This window comes from Dermacentor albipictus, chromosome 4, assembly GCF_038994185.2.
Source record: "Dermacentor albipictus isolate Rhodes 1998 colony chromosome 4, USDA_Dalb.pri_finalv2, whole genome shotgun sequence".
In the NCBI taxonomy this organism is placed as follows: domain Eukaryota; kingdom Metazoa; phylum Arthropoda; class Arachnida; order Ixodida; family Ixodidae; genus Dermacentor; species Dermacentor albipictus.
The window spans coordinates 48,883,971-48,904,974 of NC_091824.1; the positions used below are offsets into that span (position 1 = coordinate 48,883,971).

At 46.8% G+C, this 21,004-nt stretch overlaps 2 long non-coding RNA genes across 4 annotated transcripts; one reads left to right on the forward strand and one right to left on the reverse strand.

Annotated features, from left to right (window-relative positions):
* The first annotated feature begins 588 nt into the window (after positions 1-588).
* LOC139059072 (uncharacterized) lies at positions 589-10,939 on the forward strand. Of its 3 annotated transcripts, XR_011513868.1 has the most exons (4): positions 604-1,049; positions 2,915-3,259; positions 3,391-3,686; positions 10,826-10,939. It is a non-coding gene; the product is annotated as an uncharacterized lncRNA (long non-coding RNA). The 3 variants fall into 3 exon arrangements; XR_011513867.1 differs by lacking the exon at positions 10,826-10,939 and having other exon boundaries at positions 589-1,049; positions 3,391-10,819; XR_011513869.1 differs by lacking the exon at positions 10,826-10,939 and having other exon boundaries at positions 591-729; positions 3,391-10,819.
* On the reverse strand, positions 3,815-20,965 carry LOC139059073 (uncharacterized). The gene is made up of 3 exons (XR_011513870.1): positions 20,748-20,965; positions 17,731-17,763; positions 3,815-3,949 (listed from the first exon to the last, which is right to left on the reverse strand). It is a non-coding gene; the product is annotated as an uncharacterized lncRNA (long non-coding RNA).
* Between the last annotated feature and the right edge of the window lie 39 nt (positions 20,966-21,004).

Below are 21,004 nucleotides of genomic sequence, written 5' to 3' on the forward strand. Positions count from 1 at the left end.
GAGCCAAGACAGCTAAAGACAGCGGTGGATTCGCTGCTTTTTGGTCAAGTGGCATACACCATTCGGGCATCCCGAGATATCACATGGAAGTTGAATTATCTGTTATTCAGCAGTATGCAGCAGCCATCTGGAACTATTGATATTAACACACATTCTTAGACTCGAAGTACTTCGAAATTGCACTAACTCATCCGCGCTCGCGAAGAGCGGGTGCTTGCGGACGATTGCGACAGGCTGGCGAATACGCGTCGATGTTTGAACCGAGTAGACTTTGTGTGTATCAGCTAATCAGCTAAATATTGCATGTGCGAATTCTGTTGATTACCTATCTTTTTTTCTTGCGGTGAAAAACGCGCCTTTCGAACAAATTTTTCCGCCATGACGTCACCAACAAGCTCGTACACTGCAAGAAGAGCAGTTCGAATACTTTAAACAAAACCTTTTATTTGTTTTAGAAAATGTTAATAGAAAACCCGTTTATGAAGCGTTTATAAAATGGTGATATTAAAATGTATTTTTGGCTTTATATTGAAAGTGTCTGCGTTCACCCGGTGAACGCAGCGCAAGCGTTAGGTTCACCCAAACGTCACGTCCGGGACGCCACATCCGGTCTTTGTTTTTTCACGTCCGTGATGTCACATCTGGCCTTTTTGGCGGCATAATATGGCATATGGCAGGCTCGGAGTGCACGAAGCGGTGGATCGCTTATTTTTCGGGCTTTTGCTTCTCGTAAGTATACTTCGTCTTTGCGTTTGATGTGCATCTACAACGCGTAGCTAATCTTTCGACTGCATGATGCCATATATAGGTGTTCTGTGATGATACTTTATAGCCAGGTTCCTCACGAGCTTTTGTGATGCATTGCAGGGACCGCCACACCGGCCAGCCAGTGCTACAGTGTCCTAATGCAGAGAACGTATATTACACGGAACTGCGCTCCTTCAGAGTTATTTAGAGTCTTTGTCAGAAGCACGTAACAGTAACATTACTTGGTTACGGTGCTGCTACATGGCAGAATATTTGAATGGCAGATGTCCCGAGTGCGGCATGTAAGGGTAGTTCTGAACTTAGTGTCACACATTACTTCCCCCCCTCTTCTTTAGCTTCTGGATTGGATTGGCGCGGCTCGCTACGTGCTTGCGCGCGCTTTTCCGAGCGCAGATTGGTGTGCGCCTGGTTTCTGCACTAGGCTGTTATGCGATCGCTTTTTCGAGCGCAGATTGATGTGAGCCTGGTTTCTGCACTAGGCTTTTGCACGATCGCCTGCTTTTTGCACTGGGTTTTCAAACGGCGAAGTGAGCGTCGCTTACTGCGGAAGTGCAGCGCCGCGGGCCTACCGTGTATGGAAGCGCGCAGCAATGCCGGTAAACATTCATACAAAAGCAAAGGGTCAGAAAAGTGCGCTTTAATTTCCATTACTATGTCACACTGGGTAGCGCCGTGCGATCGCTTCTAATAAACGCAGAAACGAGTCCTTGCAGCGCATGTGCCTATTAATCGATGCCCACCATAGCCATATCAGGTGCGACTCGAGAAGCTGTAGAGTCACCCTGTAGCCGGCGGAGTCGAGGTAGCGCTTCACCTTCTGCCAGTAGCTTTCGATTTTCTGGGTGTGAGCGCCCGTGATTGGGTCTACAAAGTTCATGCTGTGGTTAACAGCATCCCATTGCAAATTCAGTCTTGCTCCGTTAGCCCCCACCAAGTTCGGGATGCAGTTGTATGGGGCCCATTCATCACTGTGGATGGTGGTTCCCGGTTCAACGTTGGCTGCAATAATGGGGCCTAGCGTCGCCGCGTCTCGTCGGTCGACCTTGAATAGTCGGAGCTCCCCGGTGGTCACGCAGATCATGCCGAATACCCATGGTCCACCATCTGCAATGCCGCCGTAATTTTGGCGGCTCGGCGGAACGTTGTCGCCCGTCATCAGGCGGCCTCGATTGTATTTTCGCTTGCCGCGAAGGGGGGCATTCATCAATTTGCACAATCCTCCCGGGGCCACTGAGTGGGGGTCGCGCCAGCAGCTCGTCCCGCACGACCTCACGAGCGTAGTTCCTCCAGTCGGCGATGACATGGTCCGACAGATTAAGCAAGTCGCCGGTCATCTCCTTCATGAGCCACGTGCCTATGTTTTTGCTCACGCAGTACGTGAGCCAAATCACTTGCCGCCTGCAGTAAGCGACGCTCACTTCGCCTTTTGAAAGCCCAGTGCAAAAAGCAGGCGATCGTGCAGAAGCCTAGTGCAGAAACCTAGTGCAGAAACCAGGCTCACATCAATCTGCGCTCGAAAAAGCGATCGCATAACAGCCTAGTGCAGAAACCAGGCGCACACCAATCTGCGCTAGGAAAAGCGCGCGCAAGCACGTAGCGAGCCGCGCCAATCCAATCCAGAAGCCAAAGAAGAGGGGGGAGGTAATGTGTGACACTAAGTTCAGAACTACCGCATGTAAGTACGTACGTACGCGCGCTTGTTTAGCCTAAATAAGAGTTTCTATTGTTCCCCAATGGAAATGCACATTCCTGATGCACGGTTCAGATCTGCCGGCTAAGGGCGGTAGTGAATAAAGTCACCAAATTGCGGCCTCGTTGCGGTCTCGCATTGCGGCCTCATTGCACGGTCGGGAAAAATTGCTTTAGAACCAAAATTTCGCTGCGCTGTCAGTAGCCATTCACTGATAAGCTTTCTCCGCAGCGTAATGCTCAGTGCAGGTGTGATGGGGGTTGTGTGTGCGGTCGGTATGTGACCGATATTCCTGAACGCAGTGTCATTCAGCGATGTGCACAGCTGTGGCTGATTGTAGAATGTGGGCTGTGACAGGAGTGATGGGGACCATGCTCCTGCCTCGGCCAAGGTTGCAGCGATTTCAGAGCTGCAGGGATCGCCCAGGCAGAACCTAATCTCGGCCCTATGCTGCAGCTCCAGCTTCTTGAGACGGGCACGTGGTAGTGCCACGAGTGGGAGGACGTACCGCAGGCGTGAGGTGGCTACTGCATGGTACAGCTGTAGAGCCCACCTAGTGGTGCAGCTCTGTCCTCGGGCAACAAGCTGGGAGACTGCCTTGTGGACCCGGAGGACCTGGACATGCAGGGTCTTGACAGCAGGCAGCCAGGTCAGCCGGTGATGAACGTGTAGCCCCGGGTACGTCACTGCCGGGCTTCAAGGTCGCCTTCCAGTTGCAGCTGTGCAGCGGGCGGTTGCTCTTGGGTGGAGCAGCATGGCCTCCGTCTTCCTTGCCGAGATGGCAAGGCCAATGCAGCTCAGGTAAGCAGCGGCGGTGTCGAGGGCTCTTTGCAGAGCCGAGCGCGCACTGCTGTGGCTGTGTGGTGGATTTCGCACACATAGGGTGATGTGGTCCGCGTTGATGGAGGTATTCACGTGGTTGTGGGGGTCAGTCTGCAGGACAGCAAGCAGTCGGGCCAGGTTGAACAGGAAAGGGCTCACCACTGATCCTTGTGGGACGCCCTCTACCAAATAGGTCCAGGGCCTGCTGAACGACTGGATAGGGCAGGCCGTCAAAGGCCCCCTTCATGCCGATAAGCACCAGGAGCACGGCGTCACCGCAGGCCTTGGCCTCTTCCAGCGTGGAGACCACGTCCACGATGGAGTCCGCACTGCATCAGCTCCGCCGGAAGCCTATCTGCTCATCGGCCAGAAAGCAATGGCCTCCATCAGCTTGCAAGCAGCAGAGGTGAGTGAGACTGGCCGATAGGAGCTCACGTTTTTCAGCCGGCCTTCAGGATGGGGGCCACGTAGGCTGTGCGCCATGACTCCGGCACCTGCCCTGACTGCCAGATGTTTAAGCAGTCAAGCAGGTGCAGCTGCTCGCTGGCGGCCAGGTTGCGAAGCATTTGGGTTCCTGGTGCACTGGGCTCCTGGTGCACTGCGATGCTTGGAGCTCGTGCAGCGTCAGCGGGTCCTGGTAGATAGCCATAACCTGGCTCGATGGCCACCCTGGGTGGTGAGAGAGAAGGGAAGACGGAAAGGCAGGGAGGTTAACCAGGCTGAGTCCAGTTTGCTACCCTACACGTGGGGAGGGGAATGGGGAGTGAAAGAGGAAGAGAGAGAACTTAAGTGTAGGATGTCTATAGTCGGGCACTCAAGTCTGTTGCCCTCAGGTAGCGAAAAAGCGCTCGGACTGCTTTCTGGGCCAATGAACTGTGAGGCCAGGCTCCCAAGACTGGATGACAGGCCATTTACAGAAGCGAAGAACCTGTGTGGTGGTTGTGCAGGCAGCTAGGCAGGCTGACGGAAGGCTGCCCTATCTTCAGGATGGCTGCAGTGCGTGGTACAGCCAGCGCAAACTGGTTGGCGAGGAGCTCCGCAAGGGCCTCTTCGCTGATGCTCAGCGTGATGGCCACGGCGAGGACAGGTTGTAGGCTTCCTCTCCTGCTGGTGAGGGATTTGAGCAGTCTCCAAGCCAGGGGTCCCCTGGACCTGCCTCGATGGCAGAGCAGAGGCTCCTCCTGCGCCGGGCTTGGCGTCTGCAGCGGGCATCTGCACGTCTGTACTCGGTCCAATGCTCTGCCTTGCCCGTCCGGATTGCTCCATGCTCCATACGGCGCCTGGAGGCACGAATGTTGAGCAGGTGGAGGTCCGGAGCGGGGGTATCTGGTTGGGTAGAGCACTGAACAGTGGCAGCCTGAGCACAATCCACGATGGCGCTCAGGAAGTCACGGCCATCGTCCAACTTGCTGCAGTGCTTCCGGAACAGGGACCAGTCTGTGACGTAAGTTCTTGACCTAGGCCTTCTCCCAGACCTGGGGCTGATCACAATAGAGAAGTGGTCAGACCCCCATTTGTCCGAAGTTGTGGCCCAGGAGTAGGAGCACTGCTCAGTGTTGAGGGAGAGGTCAATGGCCGTGCGAGCTCTGCGGTAGACGTAGGTGGGCTCCCTGGTGTTCCAAGGTCAGCAGGCCAGCTCAGCTGATGGCATCTGTGAGGCCTTTGCCTCAGCGGGTGCAGCTGCGGCTTCCCCAATCCGTGTGGTGTGCGTTGAAGTCACTGCACAGGACTGCATGCCCACCAAGGCGAACAGCCAGCTGGATGAAGCTGGAGGGATCCCACGGCTTTCCTGGACGGATGCAGATGCTCGCCACAGCCGTGTCCTGGCTGCCAAGGCGTACCACAACGGCGCATGACTCCAAGGGGCCACCGGCGATGTCAGCAACAGGTAGAACAGCACGCGCCAGGGTGCTGCGGACATAGATTGCCGTGCGTGGCTTTCCTGGCTTATGGACTCCATCTAGGCAGGGTGCCGCAGTGCAACTGCGTGTGGCACAGGTGGTGGCACCCGAGTAGTCGGGAAGCCGTAGGTTCTCGGCCACGGCATATGTCTCCAGCAGTCCGAGTACCGTATAGTGCGGAATATAGGTTGAGGTTTTTTCCCAAAAATATTACTAAAAGTTCACCCCTTGACTTACATACCAGCCCTTGGCACAGCATGAATAGTCGTCTGCCAGCATGTAGGAGCGCAGACCTTTCGGCATCCACATTGTTATCGCCCCCTTGGTGACCGACGCGGCCCAACTCGCGGGCGCTGCGCGGTTCTTTATTCTGACGAAGTTCTTTATTCTATGGCGCAGTGCACCCGGAGCTCAAAGACAGGGTGGCGGATTTTGTCCGCGAACATCGTGCCAGATCTTTGCCAGTCACAGCAGAACTCATCTGCATCAAAGCTATTGAGATCGCCCGAAAATCCGGACTGCCCAAGGAACAATTCAAGGGCTCCATTTATTGGGTTCGTCGCTTCATGCAACGCAAGGGATTCGCACTTCGACAGTGCAAATCAATCTGGCAGAAGCAGCCAGAGGCATACGAGGGCAAGTTGGTCGAATTCCAGCGCTATGTTTTCCGTCTCCGGCAGCAGCATGGCTACATGTTGGTACAGATCGGCAACGCTGATGAAATGCCGGTGTGGTTCGACATGCCGTCGCTCACCACAGTGTGCGAACGCGGCACAAAAGAAGTCGAGCTTCTTTCTACGGGGAACGAGCATTCACGGTGATGCTCGCGTGTACTGCAGATGGCAGAAAGCTGCCCCCATACATAATATTCAAGGGGAAGATGCTGCCGAAAGAGGCTTTCCCACAGGATGTCGTTCGCGTGAATGAAAAGGGCTATATGGACGAGGCCCTCATGCTCAATTGGATTAAGACCGTCTGGAATCGGCAACCAGGGGCACTCTTGCGGTGTCCGAGCATGCTCGTCTTGGATGCCTTTCGCGGGCACTTGACCGCAGGATTGAAGCTGGCACTCCGCGACGGGAGGACGGAACTCGCCGTCATTCCGGGAGGCATGACGTCAACACTTCAGCCACTGGACGTCGTGCTCAACAAGCCTGTTAAAGACCGTGTCCGTGAACAATATAATCAGTGGATGGCCGGCGACAACCTGATGACCCCAACCGGCCAGCTGCGCAGGCCGCCTCTCGTCACTGTGGCCACATGGGTGTCGCAGGTTGTGCTCGCTGCCCGACGATATGGTGGTGTGGGCATTCAAGAAGTGTTGCATAAGCAAGAAGTGTTGCAAAACTTTTTTGCATAAGCCAGGAAGGCACACAGGAGTCCAAAGAACTTTGTCACCAGGAGAAAAAGGGACAGCACAGTGGGTCGAGTCGTAACGAAACTTGCGAGCGTCCTGGGAGACGTCGGTGTTAAGCGGGGCGAGGCGTCTGCACTCTGCGAGGCGAGACACAAACTGTTCCAAGAAAGGAACTGATGGGGGTACAGGAGTCGAAAGGAATGATACATCAAGAATGAAACTTGGTGAACAGCCATAGATGAAGAAAAAATGTTAAAATCCAGTAGTACGTTGCGTAGCCATGTTATAGGCGAATGTCATGAACGACAGGATTGCATCCCCGTTCGTGTGGCCAGGGTAGATGTACAGTCGCATGCAATATGACTTGCAACACTCTTGTTCGTTGTTGAAGGGGCTCCACGGCCTGCGCAGCAGCTCTGACATTCGAAATAGCAGTTTAATAGACACCACTAATTGAAGCTGTGTTTCGGTCTGGAACTTACCATGTGTCTGCACAGCCGTACAGCCTTGGAACCCCTTCGACCACGGGCACTGGTGTTGCAATTCATATTGCACGTGACTGTACATCGCAATCAAGCTGTTGGTCTGCGCATGGTAACTGGAAGTCGTCTTGCGAATTGTGTTAGAGGCGCACAGAACTTCGGTGAGGATAGAAGATAGGAAGACTGCTGCGGTCACTGAGGAGAACGCGCGGAGCGCTGCGGTGTAAGATAATGTTGTGTAGAAAGAAATCGGCGACTTCAGCAGCAGTCCAGGATGGTAGAGATGCTGTCTCCGCATAGCGTGTTGGATGGTCTATGGCCGTTGCAATCCAACGATTTCCATGTGAGGTCATGGGAAGAGGACCGTACAAGTCTATTCCAACTACTTCAAAAGGCGAAGCGGGACAAGGCAGAGGTTGTAAAGAGCCAGAAGGAGCTGTTGGGTTTGCTTTGACAATGAACGCAGGGTGCAACATACTTCGCAACGGCTGAAGATGGGCCAGGCCAGGAGCAGCAACTTCATATTCTGTTGTAAGTCTTGTGGTAGCCTAGAGGACCAGTTGTCGCATGATCATGAAAGGCTTCAAGCACCTCACATTGCAGAGAACATGGTATGACCGGGACCCATTTGTTGCCATCGATGTGATAAATGTTGCGATGTAAAACCCCATTGTGCAGCTTGAATTGATTAAGTTGTCGACGAAGTCAGGCGTTTGGAGGTCACGAAGAATCTTCCATGCGTTGGAGAATAGTTCAGCAGTATGGGTCGATGCGTTAGTGGGACACAAGGACAGATGGGCTGTTGTGTCTTAGCCATTCGAGGGCTACAATGGGTAAAGCCGATGAAGAGGACTCAGGACGTACACAATCACGGAGAGGTTATGGTGAATCGTCATGATTCGGCAGAGGGTAGCAAGAGAGAGCATTGGTGTCTTGATGCTTCTTTGCAGCCCTGTAGGTGACATTGAAATCGTACTCCTGTAGGTGAAGCACACAGCAACCCAGGTGACCTGATAAATTCTTTAGCGATGAAAGCCAGCACAGTGTGTTATGGTCGGTAACGACTGTGAAATGGCGGCCATGAAGACATGGGTGAAATTTTTGCACGGCCCAACAGCAAAGCACTCCTGCTTGGTTATGGTGTAGTAATTTTCTGCACTGGTTAGTGCACGACTAGCCTAAGCAATTACTCGTTCGCGGAATGTGTTGTCGCATTGTAGTATAATGGCACCGAGACTGACTGCTAGCGTCGGTGTGAAAGATGGTGGGCGCGGTTGGATCAAAGTGGCGCAGTACTGGGTCTGACGTCAGGGCATGTTGCAAAAGCAGGAAAGCATGTTCACATTCGTCGGACGAAACAAAGGGTGCATTACTGGGGAGGAGTTGATGGAGCGGGGACGTAAGTGTAGCGAAGTTGCATATGAAGTGCCGGAAGAAGCAAGTCCAAGAAAACTGTGCATGTCTTTTTGACGCAGTGGACACAAAATTCGAGGATGGCAGTAAGCTTCTCGGGGTCCGGACGAATGCCTTCTTTGCAGACTATGTGCCCCAGAACTTTGATGGCCTTGCTGGCCAAACTGCATTTGTGTGTGTGTGTGTATGTGTGTGCGCGCACACGCGCGTGTGCGTGTGTTGAGCTGCAAACCAGCATTTGCAAGACAGGCAAGGACTTCATCAAGATGTTGCAAATGTTGTGAGAACATGTTTGAAAACACAATGTCGTCGAGATAGCACAGACAGGTTTTCCATTTCAACTTCTGAACTAAACGTAACAGCGCAAACATATAAGACGAGCCACAAACAGCGCCAGTGTGTGTCGTGTCTTTCTTTTTGTGGCTCGTCTTATATGTTTGCGCTGTTACGTTTAGTTCAGAAGTATGTACCAACTAGGCCCAAATGAAGTGTTGCTGAATTTCCATTTCAAGCCACAGAAGACTTATCGATCATGCGTTCGAATGTGGCAGGCACATTGCAGAGTCCAAAACGCATCGCACTGAACTCGTAGAGCCCATCAGGGGTAGCAAATGTCGTTTTTGCTTTGTCGGATTTGGACATCGGTATTTGCCAGTAGCCTGGTCTAAAGTCAAGGCTAGAAAAATACTCAGCACCGTGGAGTGAATCTAGTGCATCATCCATCCGTGACACGGGGTGAACATCTTTGCGCACAATTTTGTTCAGCGCACGGTAACAGACGCAAGAACACACTGAGCTGTCTTCGTGACAATTGCAACGACATGAGTGTCAACAGCTCAAGTGACAGTTGATCCACGAGGCAACAGTTGGGGTTCGATTTGGTTTATTGCAGTAAGCAATGCAGACCCCTCAGAGAAGCGAATAAGGCCAGGGGTAATCAGAATTGCTCGAGATAGGGTATGGTCATAGGGTAGAATGAATACGCCGCCATCCACAATGTTACAGGAGTTGACACCTATAATCTTTTCTCTAGGTGGCCAAAGAACGTAATCGGAAGAGGTGACGAGACGAATGCATTCTTCGTGGTTAGGAAGAGAATTGCCAGTGGCATCATCCAGTTGTGTGAGGCGCTGACGACAAGAGATAGAAGCAAACGCCAAAGATAAGAAGTCCCACCCCAAGATGAGTTCATGGGTCACTCACGAAATACGGCAAAAACAATGTGGTGAAGAATTTAGTCTATGGACACACAAACAGGACACGGTGCAATTGGACGAATAATAACCTTGGCCGCTGCACAAAGAGAAAGGCCGGAGTAAGGCAATTCTTGTGTTTTATAGAGTCCCAAACAGTCGCATGGCAATAATCGCCAAGCGTCTTGTAACATGGAGCCACCTCAGAATTGCGCCAAACAAAGATGATGGATGCAGCCAGTCTTGCCAGATAACTACATTTTGACTATTCTGTATTGTTTGCATTTTTTGTGTAAAAGGAATTGTCGCAGAGAGTTTTATCTTCAGTGGCCTTCAGTTGACGTCATCTGCTACAACTAGCACATAAGTTAACTCCATAGCACCACTAGGATGGAGACATTGTGTCGTGGGGTGCTTCCTTAAAAGTGGACAAGAAGATTCTAAAGGAAAAGTGTGAGAAGGTCACAGTAATAACCAAGGCATTTGGCATGGGAATGACCCAGCTGTGAAAGTATTATCAGATGTGGACAAGCATATAGTACTAAATGGCGCCTTGCACGAGTCCCAAGTGTCAAATGTAATGAGTATTGTGCATTGAAAGGGCCAAAAATGTTTTGTACATGCAAGGGAACACTATGGGCATTTGATAACAGTTGCTTAGATGTACTACATTAACAGGAACCAAACGAACTCCCTTAGACATAAGCATGCAGCAAATTCAAGGACTAGATGAAGCTTCAAAGAAGTAACTGCATTTCATGTAGGATAGGTGTGAATGACCTTTGTGCATGAGATCAGTGACAAAAACACTAAATGAATGCAGTACAGTGTCTGTATCATATCTTGTGCAGACCAAACTAGCCTGGAGTTTCAGCGTTCCTTGTCAGTTCATTTAAATAGGCACTACATTGTTCAAAGTGCAATATTGTTCTACAAAACATAATATGCAAGATGTAGCATGCTAACCCTCGTGGCTCAACAACTACTGAACCGAAACCTCAATGAGCAGTGAAGCTTCCTTGTAATTTTCATCGTAACCATACTTTCGCTCTTGAAAGTGAACCTCTTTAGTGAATTTGCTTGTGTATTAATTTTTCTTTAGGCAAGTATTTTTTATACATGTTAATGTCTCAATCCTGCTTTTTCTTTCCAGGGCTAAAACAAAATGCCTCTTATTTCACTTTGATCTTTTGACCTAGGAAGCCATCATCTGGTGCTGTGTACAGCAAGCACATGCTTCGGGCAAGGAGGGAGCCAGCACCATATCTACATCAGCAAGAACCTCGGTGCTCAAAATAAACATTTTCTGTGCAAATACCTGTCTTTTTATACTTCCAGCATGAATTAATAAGTTTCTTTTGCCTTCACATGCAGGAAGGTTTATAGGAATAAATAGTGACTGTTGAATGCCCAGGAAAAGCCTTGAAGCCATTCTACTTGTACAGTGATAAAGTATGTGTGTACTTGAACTTGATAGTTCAGAAACGAAAGGCAAAGTAACAGGCAAAATGCTCGGGGCAGCAGTCGTATAAATGTTAGATGAACACAGCTAATTGTGCTGTCCAGTTTCATTCAGTTTGACCAAATGTTGCAAGAATTGCCTTCAATATGAATCATTCAGTTCAGCCAGCTAAAGTCGAACTCGTACAAACTTTGGAATGTCTGCTGGGAATTTTAGCATAAATGGTATGTGTGCATCCTTCAGCAGCACCACAAGCCCAGTAAGGTTTTTGCGTTACTGTCCCCCCTCCCTTGGGGTTATTGCAGTGTCTACTTCACGTGCTTGAGGGTATAATGGAGAATGGCTCCATTCTCCAAAGAGAAGGCTATATAAATATGCAGTACAAGAGCTTGTAGGCCTGGTTATAAGCATTAATTAGATATGTATAGACCAAAGGCAATATGAATACAATATGTTAAATTGCATCCATATGTGGGAACTGCCCACATCAAAGGAAAGAAAGTGCAATACTTGCAACCTACCAACATAAACATCAGTCTAGGGAAGGATTCTGTAAGGATCCACTAAGTGGACTGTTTCAGCACACACTGATTAGGTAGAGCTATAAGCTGGTAGAGCAAGTGGCAATCATCACCATGGGCTCTCGTGCTCTATTCATTCAGCGTGTACTGGAATGGACAGTCCACTTAGTCAACACTTACAGACTAGCCCCCTAGGGCTGTGGAAGCACACAGTATATTAAGCTTAAGTCTGGAGTGTTACCTTCTGCTTATGTGGCAAGTCCTCCTGTTTACCTGTTCCTTTCAACTGAGAGCTGAGCACTGCCTAGGTTAAGTCAGAAAAAGCAACCAGCGTCCATAGAATTCAAACTATTACTATTTGCCCTATATAAGGGGACAGTGAAGCCTAAAATGACACTTGACTTGGGCCATATTTTTCGCGATATGCCCGAGAATATTGGGATTTCCCATCAATTTTACCCTTCCTACATCACATAGTGAACAACCTGAAAACTTGAACAACCTGAAAATTTTGGGGCGCATGAGCGGCACGTATAGTAGAATGCATTGTTCCATTGTAAAAAAAAAATTGATGTAACAAAATAGAGTGCTGAGTGTTACGTCTTTGTTACATCAAGGTTCAACAAAAATTAAGCGCTGGAAATCAGCGCTGGACGCACATGCAACTCCTTACTCCACAATGAAAACATTTGAGAAAACATTTTTTTTAAATACTTTGTACATTTGTATAAATACCTGCGGATATTCCTCTGGTTTAGCCTAATTATGTGCTGCCTACTTAACTTACTGACGCAGCATACGTATCATTGCGAAATTTATAATTTTTTGCTTTTAGAAAAAGCATCGAGTTATTGAATTTTGCGAACAGAAAAAAAATTGCAACTTCCAATATAGCGCGCTTCCTAGGCTATTAAATAGCTACAATGTTCAAGGAACGTACTGTTTCCATGAGTGGTTTACTCATGCAGTAAGATGTACTGCTCCTACACCTTGTAATAAAAAGCATATGCATCGACACATAGCAGCTGATATTCTTGCTTATTTTCTCATCACAGAGGTAGATGGAGCACATGAACCAATATGCTCACACAAATCAACGTGACAAACTACTGCGGAGACATGGCAACGAATTCTTTGTTTACCTTGTACACCACAAGTGCGAGGTTTGCGCATTAATTTGACTTCATGAAACCCTATTTATACTACAGGCTTTACGGCAATGCTTGCATGCAGTGCGGTGAAGCGCTCGACGAAACTGCACATATTATATGATTTGTTTGATATTAACTCGAGATGCAAACGTTTGTTCAGGCAGGCAAGCAATGTTTCCATTCACGCAGCGCACCAAAATAGCGAGGTATATGCATTGATCTGGTTTCATGACATCGTACTTTTGCCACTAGCTTTACGGCAGTGCTTGTGTATAGTGCTGCGAAGCACGACGGAACTGCACGTTATTATACGGTGTGCTTGAAATCCACTCGAGATGCAAACGTTTGTGCAGGCAGGAAACGAATGATTTAATTCACGTAGCACAACACGAGAGCGCGCTCTATGCAGTCCTTTGATTGAATAAAACTCTATTTCTGCCACAGGCTTCACAGCAATGCTTGTGTAGAGGGCTGTGAAGCTCGACGCAGCTGTAACAACATCCCACAGTACACCCGATTTTTACCGAGTTTGTTTTAAAGGGCCCCTCACAGGCTACATAACAAATTTTGGTTATACACTGAAAGTTGTTACGTGCCCTCTAAGAAGTGTTCTACCGCAAGCATTTTTCAAATTGGTTCATTAACAGCAGATAGAGAATGATTGAAGTGCCGCGAACGCATGATTTCAGGAGGCGAGCGTCGCCGCCTATATAAACACTCTCTCGACATTCCCCGTTTCGCCTGTGTAAGCAAATTTCCTTCACTGCGTTCTCCCATACCGGAGCCGAGGGGTCGCGGCGGGTATACCCTGCCGTCTTCCTTTTTTCACCGTCACCGGCACACTTCCGGTGACGGTGTCGCGCGAGCTGTTGCGCTTGTCTCGTTTCCTGTAGCGGACGATAGTGCGCGCTCTACACGAGAACACGTGATTAGCGGTATAAGTCAGTGCCCCAGCACTGAGGCAAACGCGAGAGGATAAAAGAGCATTCATGATCGCAATGCTGGAACACATGTAGACAATGACGTATAGTTTCGTTCTCTGCGCACGTGCAAACGTCGGGAAAAGGAGACGAAACGGAAATTCATCTCTCTTGCTACAGTGCGAAGTAAAACAAAAGCACCCAGACATTCGGGTTGTATTTTTCATTATTTCTCTAAACTTTAATTAGTTCACTGCAGCAACAGATTCAACAAGTAACTGATGCTGCCTTGAATCTAAGTCACGTGTCACTCTGAGTGCCATCACAGCACAGCCTGTGCTCCTATGCAGCAGCGAAGTTACGGGCATTCATCTGCTTGCTGCTGCGATAACATTATGACACTTTAACTCAGAGGTACGATTTTTGTTGTGTGAGATTATAGATAGCCAGTAGACTACTTGTCTGATGTTAAATGCTATGACCCACTGGCAATCCACGATGCACTCAACGAAAACGTTTTTATGCTGTGTGTGGCGTGACTCACCAGTGACCCACACGCAAGAATTCTTGCTCTTGTGTTGCCATCTGAGGTTTGAAATTGCAACTAATATATATTTTTATTGCATTGGACATGGGGTGGCATGTTTGTTTTGGAGAGTGTAGTGGCGGCGCATTTCTCAGTTGGGTTTCTTGCAAACTTTCGCAGCAGTCTTTGAAATACGTGCCATTGGAATAAGTACCTGCATTTTTCTTGCTACTCCCAAACTTTTCAGCATGTCTAATAGATAGATCCTCATGCCCCTTACGGATGAAAAAAAAAAGCACAATGCAGAGGAAACAAATAAACTTAGTTTTGGGCCAGAAGAATGCACCAGCAACTTCGCGATCACCAGCGGATGAGTCAAGTGCTTCAGTGTCAGATGTTCAGCAGTGGACAGTGAAATCAGTGACAAAGATAGTGTTTACGAACCATCACAGACCTCAGCCAGCATGTCGAATGGAGAGTCAGACCTGACTGATGATTCTGAGGTGAATGATTCAGGATACAATGCTCTCATTTCTCTCAGCCCATCTCTAGAGAAATGGACACCGGCAACAACCACTTCGCCTAGTGTGACACCACACGTACTCTAGGCCGCCCACTATCATTCAGTTGCCATCTAGCCGTTATGCCCCATCTTTATGTTCACTGTTTATTACGGATGACATTTGGCAAATGATGGTCAATGAAACAAACAGGTTCACACAAGTGTTGAAGTCAACTACTCCTAAATCTAAATCACGCTTGAAAAATTGGACGGAAACCAATGCCAAAGAAATTAAAGCATTTATTCGAATACTGATTTGTATTGGTCTCCTCAGTCTTCCTACTCCCAAATCTAAATCAAAGTTGAAAAATTGGATGGAAACCAATCTCCAACAAACGAAAGCATTTGTTGGAATACCAATTTGTATTAATCTCGTCCATCTTCCTATCCGAGTCACTACTGGGCAAAAAGTAACCTGTATGGTGTTGAACTCATTCGTCAAAATATGAGCCGTGACCGCCTTTTCCCTACTTTTGAGGTTCCGGCATTTTGCGGACAATTAACTGGTTGCAGAGTTGCAGGATCATGTCTTTAAGATCCATCGTCTGGTAGAGAAATTGAACCAAAATTTTTGCCACTGTGCTTGAGCCAGGAAAGGAGGTTGTGATAGATGAAACAATAGTGCCATGGCGTGGCAGACTTTCGTTCTTACAGAGTCAGGCTGTTCAAGGCATGTACCAAAGACGGTTACAGGCTAAAGGTTGATGTATATGCCGGAAAGTGTGACTGAACAATTGGTATCGGACATGCCAAAGATGTATGCTTGAAACTCCTGCAAAATTACAAGGAAGTTGTGTGCCCGCTGTCCGTAGACAACTTCTACATGAGCTTGCCGCTCACTTTTCGCCTTCTGAAGGAAGACACTTTCATTCGTGGCACAGTTCGCTCAGTGAGGAAAGGGCTGCCAAAAGATCTCACTGAAGTAAAGGTTGCAAATGGCAGTGTTACCGAACTTCAGTCCAAAAATGGAGTGAAGGCACTGAAGTGGATGGACAAGAGGCCTGTTCTGATACTCACATCTGTCGCCAAATATGAAGCAACTTTGGTGGACAGTGGGAAGAAAACAAGGGACGGTGCACCAATAATGAAACATCAGGCCGGTCTCGATTACAATGCAGCAAAAAAGGGCATCGACTATAGTGACCAAATGACGTTATACCACAACTTCCTTAGAAAAGGACTCAAGTGGTACAGAAAGGTAGCTGTTGAGTTGCTTGTTGGATGTGTCATCATAAATGCATGGAACATTCGTGGCATGCTTGAAGGAAACTCTATGCCAATTATAAAATTTCAAGATGAACTGGCTCATTCACTGTTCGGCCCTCGTCAAGACAACATCGAAGAAACCCGTGGGAGAAGTGTCCACATGCTAAGAAAAACTGGCACATCGGCACACGACACTCAGTGGCTCTGCACTGGCTGCTATGCGGCCAACAGTACCAGCAGTAGCCCAAACACTATGGTGAGAGTGAGAAAAGTGACCACTTCCTGTGAATAACGCCCCGGCAAGCCATTCATCTGTTTGTTGTGCTTTAATTCTAAGCACAAGTAACCTGAGAAGCAAGCTAGCTTCAACTGTAAAATGAGTAGGATGAAAACTTCAAGACATGGCTAATGTTCATACTAAATTTTAGCCTTTCTCTAACTAATAAATATTTCTAACACAGAAACTGACTTCTTGTCTTTTTTAATGGCAAGCACTTTGTAGTTCAACATAGGTTTCTAGCATCTTGAATCCATTGAGGGGCTACAGAATGTATTAAAGAAAGCTAAAAATGCATAATGTTGTGCTGAATGTGATCAAGACACATGTACAAGAAACTATAGTCATTAGTTCGATGAGGACAGTAATGTGCTTTAGCAAGTTAGAACTTTGTTACCAACTTGCCCACATTCACATCTTAACAGATTTAACAATGTTTCCACTACGTGGAGAACCTTGATCTACAGTGCTTTTATCATACTGAAGAAGGTTGGTGTTCCTATTATAACACGTGTACTTAAGAAGCTCAATCTCTCAGGATTTCATGTTGTTTTACTTGACATAAGCTTACGAGGCTTACAGATTACGTGCTCAACGTAAACACTTACTTCCTTTTCAATGATTTTCATTTCTGTAAAAGCACAGTAAATTTCGTCAGACGAGAAGTGCAAATGTGTTTTTTATTCTTTCATACTTGGTGCTTGCTACTATACAACTTACTTATATCAACTTGCTTGTTTAGAAAACTCATAAAAAACACTCCCCCCACCTTCTTTCTTCTTTTACTTTCCATTGACTCTAACTTTCATTATGCTAATAAACTTCAGAAGAGCTTGCTCTCAGGCTAGTTTGTACACACTGCTAAGAATGAAAAAATGGAGAGAAAACGGGACAAGAAAGAAAGGCCTACAGAATGCTGATTTGCGCGCGGCAATCTATATCAAGGACGGGGTGCTGGACCAGGGAAGCTAAGAAGCCGCCACAACAAACTATGGGAGCTAGGTGAATGGCTTCGATGTCCACACAGAAACATAAATATAGGAATGTTATAGAATGCTGTGTCATTCAACAACCCCGTGAATGTTGAAAAGTGGGACAGTGATTAGCTGAAAAGAGTTTCAGAGAGCTCCAGGAAGTGGGGAGGATGATACAGTAAGAGGGCTAGGGTGGTGACACGCATTAAGGGTATCAAGAATGAAGTGAAAAGTTATGGAACATAGGGGGATTGTCTCATCACTGCTCGATCGCTCAACACCAGATAGCTGTGGCCAGTTGCCTTAGCTGAGATTCACCTACCCTGTCATAGCATGTGCTGTGCTCGCTGCTTTGCAGTCTTTAGAATAGGCAGGTGTCAGGGAAGCATGCCCATAATGCCTGCAATTAAGTAATAGGCGACTTGCAAAATAGTGCCCGCTCTCTTCCATACACAGCCATGGCTGAACCACTCACTAGCAAATCTGGTAAGAAAATAACGCTGACCTTCACTGTTACTTGGGCTGCAACAAGTCTGGGCTGCAAACAAGAAGACACAAGACAGAGCGCTGTCATGTTTTTAGCGCAGTTCACTTTCCTAAGTAATGTACCAACAAGGTCATAATATACATTATATAAATACATCAATTTGTAAACAAAATGTTATTTTTAATTAGTCATTTTTAAAAACAGCACAAGGATGATAGCATAATTTTAGGCGTAGTCTTAGCAATGAAAAACTTTTGTCAGAAGTTAAGCAAAGTTTTGGCAACGTAAAAATGTGCATCCTCATTGCTAAAGCATTCCTGTCCGGGGAGTGCTAGGAGTTTGTCTTGGTGTGATGTAAAACTCTCCACACATTTATATAGTGCTAGAGAGAGAGGTGATGGGGGAGTGGTAGTGGCCAGTGGAGAATCCTTCCCTGAAATGAATTTCTGGCTACGTCACTGAATGTGTGCAATGCTTTGTAGTAGCAATAGGTCTTGGATGGAAACACTATAGATGATACCAGTGAACCTATTGAGCCTATTCCTGTTTAGTGAGGTGATGTATGTTTTCCCAAAGAATTATAGAAACTGTACAATGGAATGTTTTGTACCACCTGTAATAACCATGCTGTAAGAAAACAAAAAGGCTGAGCTTAAATGTTGTAGGAAATCTCTTAAGAGGCTCAAGGATAGGTAAAGATGACTAACTTCTGTATTCTCCACTCAACCCTCCACATGGATTCAAATGCACAGCAGCCCCACTCCTTGACACAGGCGGTTGCTTAGCTTTAATTAAACTTCATGTCAATTACTGTGAAACACAGCGTCGTCTTCAGTCAAGGGGTGGCACTGCGCTCATCTCAGTGGAATGAAGCTTCCAGTCATAGATGGTTTCAGTATACAGGGTAAGTGACCTCACATTTTACTCTCTTCGTCGTGAAATCTAGACACCAAAGCCTCGGTTTGAACAAGTAATGCTTTAAGCGCTCTCTCATGCATATGTTTGCTTTAAGGCAGAGTCAGCTTACTATTTCCTGCTTCTGCCACATGCAACTGACACAACAACATCTCAATAAAATGATTGTGATTTAAGTGGTACACACTCTCTGCAATGTGATTAAATGTTTGTAATAAAAGAAGCACTACTCATGTGCTGGTCAGCATCTGCAACATTATGTTCACCAAGATAGCTTTTTTGTCTCAATATATTCAATATTGTTGCAAATTTAAGAGGTTTTGCAGCTAACATGTAGCTGTTAACTTGTGTCTCGAGAACATACAGCTTTAGTTGAGAGGAGCGCTATATTGCATGAGACAAAGGAACATTTTTAGACTGCTTGTTTTATTTATGTGCGAAAAACAATTGTGAGGGTTTTAATAGCAAAGTAATACAGTAGGTGTTGGCAACGCGAACAAGCCATGCAAAGTGTATGCATTAGAAATGAACTATCCAGATGAGGACTCCCCACCCACTGATATATGTCAATGCTATAATATCAAATGCTGTGACATTTAACACATATGGTGACTAAAAAAAAAAGGATAACTAAAGCAACAGCAGCATTAATAAAACAACAATATCAACTGCAAAATTTATACAATTTTTCTCAAAACTTTTATCTTCGCATAAACTGTGGCCTCACACACTGTGGGCACTTTTGCTAACAACCTTCACATTTCACTAGTGCTAATTCTAGCTTCCCTTTAGCTTCTAGCTTGACTCTAGCTTCCAGCTCAACTGCAATGTTTTGAACGTCAGGGCATGTGCAAGTGAAAATTAGTTTGTGATGGCCATGTGGATCTGTTTCTCTGCCTGAATAATAGGAAGAGGAGGGCAATATAATTGCCTTGAGAACTATTAAGCAGAAGCAGCATGGTGGATGAGCAGTGGCCGGGATAAAACATTTCAGGAGTTCAATGTAGTAAGGATACAGGAGTCATATGATTAACTTTGCAAGAATATGAGGCCATTATAACACTAAGGGAAACAGACTGGCCCATCACACTGAATTTTCAAATATCGTAACTGGTCTAGAACACCTTGCACAGCTGCTGTAATTAGGAAAAAAAAAATGTAGCATTGTCTTAAAAAGACAGCTTTTTTGTTTGTTTACTCTGCTATGCCACTGTACACATTATTACTATTACTTTTTTTTCTTTTGGAACAGAAAGTCACCATATGCCTGGAGGTTTTTAGATCACCTTCTTGGTGTGCTCCCGATATATGAACAGTTCGAAAACATTAACATTGTTGCTTGGTTTATTGTTTATTGCCCAAGTAGAGCGGCACGTAACGACTGACTACGGAACCAGGCGTGTGAATATGCACACCCTGTATCCAATCAACCCCTATATCAATCTTGTACAATTAGACCTCCATATATTGAACTTTAATGTAACAAACCGTTTTACTTTGCAGAACTTATTTGGTGTGCATATAGAAATCTTCAATTTATTGAATTCTGTTTATCTGCAATTTCAATTTACGGAAACTATAAATTCTTCTAAAATTTGTAGGTGTTGCATTTGAACTGTAAATTCTATGGACGTACAAGCGCTTTCCGGGAGTAAAGCTTCACGATTTCCTTCCAAAGTTTATTCGACTTAAGGACAAAATTCTGCAGCAAAGTTATAAACAACCACAGGTGACAAGCAGCTGAATGCGAGGTATCTGGTACAGACCGACGGGGGAAAACTTACAAATCACAATAGCACACATTCAGGCGAGTATGTAAACAGGCGAACTAAGCACGGAACAAAAACAACACAGCACTGCTTTCATAGGTCCCGAATGATCAGAGTTTCGTCAGAGTTTGTGCAAGCACGCATCCGCAGATAAAACGGGCTCCCACCGTGCATTGACCAATACTTCGAGAGCTGACGCCTACACAATAACCGGGGTAGGTTACAGCACTTGTTTCTGCTCTGATCGTATAGTGTTCGAATGATGTCGCGACAACGCAAGTACTTGCAATAGGGGCGACGACCTTCCACAACTCCAGAACATCACAAAAGACCGTTTGCACATGTACTAACCAGCCAAACAAACTAACCACGGCAGCGAAGACCACTTAAATCGAACATACAACGCAGAAACACCTCTAAAAGGTTTCACCATAGAGAAAGGTTACACCTTGTTGCACAGACGCTCACAAGAAATTCAAGAAATGTCCAAAGCGCACTACCGCCGCCTTTTAAAAATCCAACGGGAGCCAAGCCAAATCAGTAATAAGTTGGCTATTTGGGTGAACGCAACGTACCCGTTAGAACCACCGGGTACGCCCAACGCCGGC